Source organism: Phyllostomus discolor, chromosome 3, assembly GCF_004126475.2.
Source record: "Phyllostomus discolor isolate MPI-MPIP mPhyDis1 chromosome 3, mPhyDis1.pri.v3, whole genome shotgun sequence".
Taxonomy (NCBI): Eukaryota; Metazoa; Chordata; class Mammalia; order Chiroptera; family Phyllostomidae; genus Phyllostomus; species Phyllostomus discolor.
Window position 1 is genome coordinate 38,689,109 of NC_040905.2, and position 11,120 is coordinate 38,700,228.

At 41.3% G+C, this 11,120-nt stretch overlaps 1 long non-coding RNA gene across 1 annotated transcript; it reads right to left on the minus strand.

Annotated features, from left to right (window-relative positions):
- Positions 1-7,656: 7,656 nt before the first annotated feature.
- LOC118499307 lies at positions 7,657-10,714 on the minus strand. The gene is made up of 2 exons (XR_004901830.1): positions 10,462-10,714; positions 7,657-9,275 (listed from the first exon to the last, which is right to left on the minus strand). It is a non-coding gene; the product is annotated as an uncharacterized LOC118499307 (long non-coding RNA).
- Positions 10,715-11,120: the final 406 nt, after the last annotated feature.

Consider the following 11,120-nt stretch of genomic DNA (forward strand, 5'->3'; position numbering starts at 1 on the left):
TTTACTTGGATCCTACAGGGATGGTCTGAAGCCCAAATTGCATTAAAGTGCTGTTCTCACCTTATAGCAAGGGTAGTCCTTTTTGTACTTCCAGGCTAGGCAGTCATTGGCTGAAGCCAGGTGAAGTCCGTGCATGGTCTAGACATTAGTAGGCTCCCTTTTATCTGAAATTGTCTATGGGAAGGGGAAGCTGAGAGCTGTAACTAGCTAACTCACAGAGGCTGATTGGAGGGTACACCAGCCTTAAAGGGAACTGGATTGAGAATTCAATCTTCTCTGAAGTTCTGCTGTTCTTACAATTAGGTCCTCCACCTTGCCTTCAACGTAACAGATTTTACGGCTACAGAAGCTAAGAGTCTCCTGGGATCCTGCCGAGGAGGCCTCCTGACCCTTACTCTTTGCGTTATATTATTGATTAATAGATATGATATTGTCTAAGAGGTGTGATATGATATGAGGTATGATACGATATGAAGATGAGGTGTTGTCACCTCTCTTCAACAAACTAATAGAATTTAACAAGAGCCACTCAAGGTCAGTCATTACAGTTTCTTCCCTACACTGCCCAAACCCATGACACCAGGTCATAGGTCCCTTTTCACCTATACCCCACCCCAGTTCACCGTGGTAAACTAAGTCAAGCCCTAGCGATTATTTGACTGTAGCAAGCCAGGGACTCTCAGACTTTACTTCCCACCAGTGATAGCATCCTCCAGAATAGCCCAGCATGAATGAGCTAACTACAGAAAACCATCTTTAGAGTCTGGGTCTAAAACCACCTTTAGACTTATAAAATGTCAGAACTCAAAGATGCCTCCCTCAGCCCACTTCCCTGGAAGCAGCACCTGAGTCACGGATTCCTGTTCTAGGGGTTTGAGACGAGTGCTCTGAAGAGGAGAAAAACAGGATGGGTGGCAGGGAAACTACTCAAAAAACGTGTTCTCTGCTTGAGACTTACTTCAGCTTAAAACCCCACAAGGTAGTTCTAGAACTCACGCTGTACCACAGAATTGATCTCACCGGAAGGTAAGGGGCAGCCTTGGTATCACATGCCAGTCCGTCATTGGGTAAGGTGTGCCCGCCCTGGGCTGGGGGTTTGGGGGTGGGGGTGTGTGCAAGGTGGCTCCCATTGCCTGGGGGGTTTTCCTTTAGAGAAAAAGGCCTCTGAGAGTGCTCACACTGGATGCTGACACAGCCTGGAATGATCAGTAAAGGGGACCTGGACAGGCACCAATGGCAGTTATTATATTAGCTAACTCTGTGATTTAAAAATTTTTTGTTCCCTTTTATATGACTTACTCCATTGAGGAGCCTTTGAAAGCTGTGAATTCTCACCACAGAAAAACACATGTGCATACAGGTGCTTGTATATTTTTAAAGCAGTTAATAGATGAGTTAATTAAGACCCACAGAAAGTATATGACATCCAAAATGTATGTTGTAAGTTAGAGCAGAATGAGATGGGGAGACAACCAACATTTTACACACCAGACCTTTATGCTGAAAAAAATATGCACAAAGTATTATGCATATTTGAGATATTAAAGCACCAAAGTTTCTGAAAAATTCCCCATCACATAAATTTACATATATGTTAAAGTCACACATATCCTCCTCAGAATATTTTTTGCATTTATACGTTGCTGTTTGCAACTTTAAACTAGTCATAATGGCCTACTTAGAAGAGGGGTGCTGTGCCCCTTGGATCAGGAGAAAGGACCTCAAAAGGGCTTTATTTCTCCCAAAAGCACAAACCTTAATGTCTCTTGCTTTCTTCTTCATTAAGAGTATCTAAAGTATGAATTAAAGTTTGTAAGTTCAAGGTTGTATTTTTAAAAATGCTTGTAAGTTTTAAATTCCATGTTCTCATTAGCAGTGTTCTCTATAATATAGGTACTGTTATAAGACAAGGAGGCTTTGGTTTTTAGAAACTCTTTAAATTGGTCTTATTCTATATTAGAATATTTTTTCATAATAAAAGGCTATCGGCCTTTTAAAATGGGTTTGAATGTCAAACCCATTTGGGTTTGCTACTTTGGAAGTCACTAGGGGAAGATAGAGAAAACACACTGTATTTTTAAAATATGGCTAATGTCACTGACAGCTTGAGTCCTTCAGGATTTTAACATTTCCAGTTTGATGTTTGACCTCTAAGTAAATAACTACCTGTTCTTAAAAGTTAGTATGGATTGAAGGGGAGCGGAGGTTGCAGCTTCAGAATGACAGTTGAGATCCAGGGAAAATGGCTCTGGTTCTGGTACTTAAAATGATAATCCTTGCTTATCTAAAAATTATATTCACAGATATGTACACAGTATATTTACGTGCATATTACACACTCAACTCCGTATTTTCTGTAGCCTTACCTCCCTCAGACCTGTCCTCAGCTCCTTCAGTTTTGCTACTGAGGATGCCCCAGTGTGCTTTACTTTCTCACGTGCATTACAGAAATGAGCTTGAACACCAGTCTGTGCTGCTTACAGATGCTCTTGGAAGACTGACCTTCACATTACCTCATTTTGCAGCAAGTTCTTAGGAATGTGTTTGGGTTGTTTTCCACCAACTGGGTGCCAGACATGCACAGTACGCTGAGAAGTAAAGACAGGTTTTCCCGTTGGAGGAATTCTTACTTTGCACCAGTGCCATCATCCCCAGCTAAAATCTCTGTGGGAGGCTCTGGTATTGTGGGAAGCTGTCACTCCATCTGGAGAGGCTCAGGGTTACTTATTATTTTTCTAATATCCTTTCCTACCTGAGCAAATGTTCATTTTTCAACATGTACCCATTTTATCTTTCTGCTGTTCATACTACTATCCCATTATGATGACCCTGCATGCATAGTGACCAAGTCGTACTCCCTTAGTAATCAGCTGAACAGTAAAGAGTTAAAAACTAAGGTACTGCTTCTTGAAAAGGCCTAGCACATGGTAATGCTCCATAAATACACTCTGTATGTGTCATTTTAGCTTTCATCTTTTATCTTTTAATTCCATCTCCTTGTCCTTCTTATCTCCTCCTTTGGCTCTTTTGCAACTGCAATATTAATGCAGAAATGAAAGATTTGTAGCCTAGGAACACTCACAGCATTTATAAGGGAATTTCTCCTTTGTAACCCCTTCCTTAAGCTAATGAGAATACCCGCAGAAAGTTAATTCGAAGCCAAAAAAAACCCTTTTCCAGTAATTTTCCAAAAGACTGAACCCAAACTGTGCCTCCATTTAGAAATCAAAGCACAAGATCTGGAAATTATTTATAGTTACCTTATTTGGCAAAAAATTTACAAATAAATTAATAAAATCAAAATCAAATAAGTTAATAAGGATTTTTTTAATGCTGACAATTAACCCACTTTAACAGAAAACAACTGTTCACTAAATATGGCTACATGTTTTCTGAGAATTGGTTTATAACCTTGACATTTAATAAATGAGCACTTAAAGATGTTAAAGATTATAAACGAAATGTTGAGAACTGATTAAGCCAATTTGATCATTCCTAATTATTAGCTAATTTTGGTAAATAGTAGTATCCTGTTTCAGAGATATGTAAGGACTATAGGCCTCCTCCCCCAAAGTCTTGCTACCAGATAGAATATTACAATGAAAGCAAAATTTGCCACAGCTACAAATACTAGAAAACAAGTAGGCAAAAAAAAAAAAATTGTGACAATGCAATATTATTCAGCCTTAAAGAGGAAGGAAATTCTGACACATGCTACAAATAGGGGAAACTTGACGATGTTATGCTAAGTGAAATAAGACAAGTCACAAAAAGACAAATGCTGCATGATTACACTTAAATGAGGTACTTAAAGTAGTCAAAATCATAGAAATAGAAAGTACAGTGGTGTTAGAAAGTTATTGTTTAATGAGTGCATAGTTTCAGTTTTCTAAGATGGAAAGAGTTCTGGAGATATTTGGGGGTGATGGTGGCACATTATGAATGTATTTAATGCCACTAAACTGTACACTTAAAAATGGTTTAAGTGGTAAGTTTCATATGTATATTACCATAATAAAAAAAACGGGGAGAAAGAAAAGATGATTAACCTGTTCTGTAAATTCAGTGATATCCCTGACCTTTGTCCTTTCGAGCATTTTGCAGGAAGGATTTACTCAAGGCAGATAAGCCAGCATTCTAGTGTAGGAGTCTTCCTGCTTTGTGGTCAGATCAGACAACAGATGCCTCTAAAAATGTCTAGACATGCAACCGGATGGAGTCCTTAGGTTTAGAGTCAAGCGACTCTCAACAGCATAGCCTCCTGGGATGGCTAGATTTTCATTTCCTGTTCATGCAGCTGTGGAATTAACTGTAAAGTTCTTTTTGCCAATCTGTATACTTTGAACACCATCAATAACATGAATGAAGAATAATTTCTATCATCATATAGTAATTATCAAACCTTTTTGTATGGATCAAAGAAAATATGGTCATTCTGGTTGTTTTATCAAATACTAGCTAAATATTTCTGGTATATGGATTCTTTATTAATTATTTTTAACTATATTTTATTGATTATGCTATTACAGTTGTTCCACATTTTCCCCCACTGCCCCCCTCCACCCAGTACATCCCCTCCCTCCAGCAATCACCCCCTTAGTTCATGTCCATGGGTCATGCATATAAGTTCTTTGGCTTCTTCATCTCCCATACTATTCTTAACATCTCCCTGTCTATTTTATACCTGCCAATTATGCTTCTTATTCTCTGTAACTTTTTCCTCATTCTTCCCCTCCCCCCTCCCCACTGATAACCCTCCAGATGATCTCCATTTCTGTGAATCTGTTCCTATTTTGGTTGTTTGCTTAGTTTGTTTTTTAGATTTACTTGTTAATAGTTGTGAATTTATTGCCATTTTAATGCTCATAGTTTTGATCTTCTTTTTCTTAAATAACTCTCTTTAACATTTCATGTAATAATGGCTTAGTGATGATGAACTCCTTTATCTTTACCTTGTCTGGGAAGCACTTTATCTCTCCTTCCATCCTAAATGATAGCTAGTAATCTAGGTTGTAGGTTCTTGCTTTTCATCACTTTGAATACTTTTTGCCATTCCCTTCTTGCCTGCAAAGTTTCTTTTGAGAAATCAGCTGACAGTATTATGGGAACTCCTTTGTGTATCACTCTGTTTTTCTCTTGTTAATTTTAAGATTTTCTCTTTATCTTTAATGTTTGGCATTTAAATTATGATGTGTCTTTGTGTGGTTCTCTTTGGATCCAACTTGTTTGGGACTCTATGTGTTTTCTGGACTTGTATGTCTATTTCCTTCACCAAATTAGGGAAGTTTTCTTTCATTATTTTCTTCAAATAAGTTTTCAATTTCTTGCTCTTTCTCTTCTCATTCTGGCATTTTTATGATTCAGATGTTGGTACATTTGGAAATGTCCCAGAGGGTCATTACACTACCCTCATTTTTTTTTTTTAGTTCTTTTTTCTTCTTGCTGTTCTGATTGAATACTTATTTCTTCCTTATGTGCCAAATCATTGATATGAATCCCAGCTTCTTTCCCTTCACAGTTGGTTCCCTGTGGATTTTTCTTTATTTCACTTAGGGTAACCTTCATTTCTTCCTTTATGTCATTGCCATACTCAGTGAATTCTCTGAGCATGCTGATCAACAGTGTTTTGAACGCTGCATCTGATAGGGTAGCTGTCTGTGTTTCCTTTATTTATTGGTCTGGGGTTTTGTTCAGTTCTTTCATTTGGGCCATATTTCCTTGTCTCCTCAATTTGGCAGCCTCCCTGTGTTTTTGTGTATTAGGTAGAGCTGCTTTGACTCCCTGTCTTAGAGCACCTGTTAGTTGTATGGAGTGGAGCCTTAGGTGTTCACCAGACAACCTACTTCACCACTTTGTGGCTCTGTGTGGTGGAAAGGGTTGAAGAGGGAACAAAGCCACTGCCTGGCTTCTGGAGGTTTGCCCAGCACTTCCCCATTTCCAGTCATTTCACACACGCCCTGTATGCCACTGGTGCCCTTCTGGCTGTTGTCCTGGTAGTGACTGCCAGAGTGAGTGGGTCTGTGTACATTCTAAGTCCATGTGGGGCCTTTAATGGACCCTCCTGAGACACTGGCAGTTTCTTCTGCTGCCCCATACCTTATTGGGTTTTACAGCCAGAAATTATGAGGCTTTATCCTCCTGGTACTGGAACCCTGTGTTGTGTGGTCTGGCCTGGGGCTGGGATCACTTACTCCCACGGTATCCCTCCTGATTTTTATGCATCACATGTCAATGTGGGACTACCTGTTCTGCTGCTGCCACCTCTCTGAACCACACTGCATCCTCTCTGCCCTGACTCCACGACTCTGTCCGTCTCACCTGTCTGGATGAATGTGGTTTCTTTAAGTCCTTGGTTGTCAGACTTCCATACAGTTCAATTTTCTGGCAGTTCTGAGTGCTTTTTATTCTGAGGTTAGTTGTGATTCTTCCTGTGGTTGCATGAGGAGGTGAAGCATGTCTATCTAAGCCTCCATCTTGACCAGAAGTCCATATTACTTATTAATCATTTTAATTATAACCAAATGTTCTAGAGTATGGATTAAAACTAATACACTTATTTATCACACTATTTCTTCACATCAGATTAATTGCCCTTACTATTGCTGGATTGCCCTTCATTAATTTAATTCTTTTCAAATAACACATAGGTTGTTATATCATGAAACATTTTCAGGGAAGGAAATGTCTGCCTTCCCTACAGCCTTTCCAAACCAACTTATCCCTTCACCCCTCTTCCCCCGTCCCAGTTTTCTTATTTTATTTTCCCCTCCAGCCTCACCTGTGAGTGTTTTAGGGCCTAGCCTCTATGTTAAACCCAATCATATGTTCATCCCAACACTATTTAATTCCCTGTGGTGGCACTGAGACACTTAGAAAATAAAAATCCTGATTTTTTTCTATGTGGAAGGAATGAGAAAATGGTATAAATATCCCACAGTAAAAATATTTGTTATAACTTCATTTATTATAAATTTATTATCTCCCAGTGGCCAAGGAGAATGGGCCCCAGTACCTGGAGGGTCCTTTGTTGGTGAGCTCTGAGAGGTATAAACTAGAAAACTCCCAAATTTCTCTGCAAAAGGAAAAAAAAAGAGAGAGAGGGGAGACTGAAATACCTGAGGGAGAAGGGGCTAGGCATACCAAAACTGGGGTGGGGGTGGGTGGGTGCTGAGCTGAGTCCTGTGAGGTGAGGAGACCAAAAAGAGGAGTCCAGCGATTGTGTGGCTGGAAGCAGAGACACAGGAAGGGACAGCCAAGTGACATTTTGAAGGGATATGTTGTGTGAGGTGCAATGTGATTCTCTGAGATCCACAAAACTACAAAGATGACAATATCCTTGGTGTGGTTGGATTTCTTGTGGAAAGAGAGAAAAGATATAACCGAAAAGAAGAGAGACAGCTGACCTCTTGGTTTTATAAACAGGCATATGATGCTTTAGAATCCAGCTCTGAGTATGAGGACTGAGATTTGGAACATCATATAGGACAATGGAGGAAATGGAGCCCCATTCTACACACCAGGATATTGCAGCTGGCTATTTCTGTGCCTTCGAACTGAGTACCAAAGCAGACACACAGTACATCCCTAACAGGAGTTGCCTAGATTTGCCATAGAGTCATCAACACATACGACTGGTGCAGAGTATTCTTCCCTTAGTCATTTGCAAGTAAACTTTTAATGCATTTGGTACCTTAAAAATGTATTTCTTCATTGTTTTCCATTTTTTCAGCTACCCAGTTCTATCTTCCAGGTCTATCACACCAAAAGGACACAAAAGAAATAGGAAGGGCACATATACCACAAAGAAAGGTCATAAGAAGGCACAAGAAGGGTGGCCAAAAATGTAAAACACATGCTAGCAGCCCAGAGAACAGTCACAGCTTGGAAAGTGCTGTTTCAAATCACAGCCAGTATCCATTTATGATGCAAGTACCCAAACCATACTTTTTATTTCAGTTTTGCCTGGAAATTACAGCCAAAGCCAGACGTTATCAAACTCAACTGCAGAGTAATTCAAATACTATTGACACAGGTACTTTGAAATGACCATGTATTCAGCTAGCAGTTACATCTGGTGAAAGAGAATATTAGTAAATATTTAGATACCAACTACCTAGTAGGTAAAGTCAGTACTTACTTGATATCTTATATTCATGGAGTGTGTATCTTTTTACAGAAAAAGTGAAAGATCTTCCTGAAATATTGAAAATCATACTCTTCACTTGTAATTCAAAATTAAGGTAAATATTTGATGAGATCTTTATTGTAGAAAACTGTCTCTTCACTTCAGGTTGTAACTTATAGGGGAGATTGCTTTTAGTTCACCAGACCCGTGCACATTAGCTCCTGGCTCTTGTTCTCAATCTTGACAGTACATTGGAGTCGCCTGAGGCTCCACCCCAAGAAATTCTGATGCAGTTATACCAGGCAACACGGGGCACGGATATTTCTGCAAGCCCTTCAGGAGATTCCAATGTGCTGCCAAGGCTGAGAACCACTGTTTTGGGGGGTCACTTTTTAAGTTGCTATATACACGAGGAAGACCAGTTACATTTTAATTTTCTAATAACAAAATGTTGTTTAGTTGAAGTATTTCTATACTAAAATCTTATTCAAAATTCTGTTTGAACTGAGTCTCCTGTGTTTTTATTTGCCAAATTTGTCAACCCTATCATTTCCTTGACTTTATTCTGACTTCATAGGAGACAGGAGGCTAATTTACATTCCTTAATTCGAAAGCATTAAGACTTTTTGTCTTGTCTTCTTTTAGCCCTGTCTGTAACAAACCTTATACCTCTAAAAATCTGTTTCTTGAAAATAAAAAGCACTGGTAAATTCAGCCAGGCCTTTGCTTCCGCGAGCTGCCAGCATTTTCTCTCAGGGTTTCCCCGTGGTTCCCTCCAGCAGTGGAAGGTCCAATCTTTCTCAGGCTTCAAATCTTTCTGACATCTTCTAGTTCATCTTTCTGACTCCAGCTGGAGAAAATAGTCTGCTTCTCAAGGATTATGTCGTTAGATTGCTTTACCTGGATAATCCAGGATATTCTCCCTATTTGGGTTTATAACTAAGTACATCAGCAAAGTCACTTTTGCCAGGTACTGTAACAGATTCATGTTACGGGTTGCAGGGATTGAGATGTGGGCATTCTGGCGGGGGGTCCTCTCTGCCTACCATGGTTGTCTTGGGTGTAACCTTCACCTCTGCTATCAGGCCTCCTTCATCCGTCCTTTGTTGCAGTGGAGGGGGTCATCCTCAAACTGTTTTTCTGAGAAAGCCTGCACGAAAAGAATATTTAAAATTTTGAATATCTGAAACTTTTTTTAACCTCATAACTTTACTACTTTCTAGATTGGAAATTCTTTTCCCTCAGAATATTTTATTATGTTTCTGTCAAGAAATCCAATGGCAATTCAATTTCTAAATCTTCATAAGTGACCTATTTTTTTTTCACCCTGGAAGCTACTAAGATCTCTCTGACTCATGTGTCTGAAACCTCCCAAGAATACACGCAGGTCTAGATAATATTTATCCACTGAGTTGAGTTGAGAGCTTGTGTCCTATTACCCTTCAGTTCTGAGAACTGCTGTCCTGGTTTTCTTTAATAATTGTCTTTCTTCCATTTGCTCTGTTTACTATTACAATTTTTCTTTCTTCATGTAATTGCCTGAGCTAGAACCTGCAGTGCAGTGTTGAATGAAAGTAACAAGATGGACATCCTTGTCTTATTCCTGGTCTTAGGTGAAAGTATTCATTCTTTCACCATTAAGTAAGATGTTCATTTAAAAAAAAAATAGGTATCCTTTGTCAGGTTGTGAGGAATTTCCCTTTTATTCCTGGTTTGTTGAGTGTTTTTCATTAAAACATGCTAAATTTTGTCTAATGTATTTTTGTCCTACATTGAGATGATCCTGTGGTCATTATCCTTTCTTTTACTATAAGTGAATTACATCGGCAAATTTGTTTGCTAAGCCAACCTTGCATTCCTTAGCTAAATCCTTCTTGGTCATGTTGTAAACTGCTTGTATCTGTGTTGCTGAATTTGCTTTTCTAGTGTTTTGTAGTGTTACTATTCATAAGGTATATTCATCTGATGTTTCCCTGGCATGTCTTGGTTTGGTTTTGTTACCGATTTCATCGGATTTTCAGGTGGGAATGTATTTCATACAGTCCTAGTCCTGGGACAAGACTCCAAATAAGCCACTTCAGGCAAATGACAATTTCTGTATGGCAGAAAAAGCTGGATAGTTTCTTGAGGTTCACCCTTAGCTTCATTCCGCTTCCTGAAGCCAACTAATAAAACTCTCTGTTTATATTCCAAACCTTATTTATAGTCTTTTGATGATCTATTTTCATTGCTCTGAAGCCAGCGTTTACTACTGCTAACAAGTCAGTGTTGACTCAAAGCGGCCCCCCTCGCTCCCTGAATAAGCGCTTTGATTTGCCTCCTTGTCATCACCTCACCTGCCCTCCGTCTGTCACCTGTCAGGAGCACTTCAGTGGTTACTCTCGGTCGCACGCAGGTGGACCTTGGGCGCAAAAAGGTAAGCAATTTAGGGAGTGATGTTAGAAGCAAAAACTCAACCCAGGTAGTGGTGCTGCCTTGGGGAGAGTCTCGGGCACTGCGGCGGACGGTGGGGACGCCCTTGGGACGGCCCCGGCAGGTGGGCTCGCGACGGAAACAGCAGGTGGGGCTGGGCGAGGCCACGGGGACGGGGCCACCCCTGCTGCCCCGCGGAAAGACACGAGAGACAACAGGACAACAACTTTCCCGCGGGCCGCCTGCCCGCGCGGCTGCGCTGCTCGCGGGTCTGCGCGGGGTCAGGGCGCGGCGCCGCCCACGCGCGGCTCGGCCGGAACCGCGGACGCGGGAGAGCCAGGCCGGCGGCAGCGAGGCGGGCCGGGGCGCGGAACACCAGGCCGCGGGGCTGCCGGCTGCCGGGGCAGCTCCAGCGCCTACCGCGGGGTTTGGCTCCTGTCGCTTCCCGTCTCGCCGAACCGGCCTGGCCGCCGCCGGGGCCTCGGAGTCCTCGCTCCGAGCCGGCCTGCGGGCGCCCGGGGCCGGGAGGGGGCGCGGAGCCGGCGGCTGGGGGGCGCGGAGACAGGTGAGGGGCGGCGGCTCG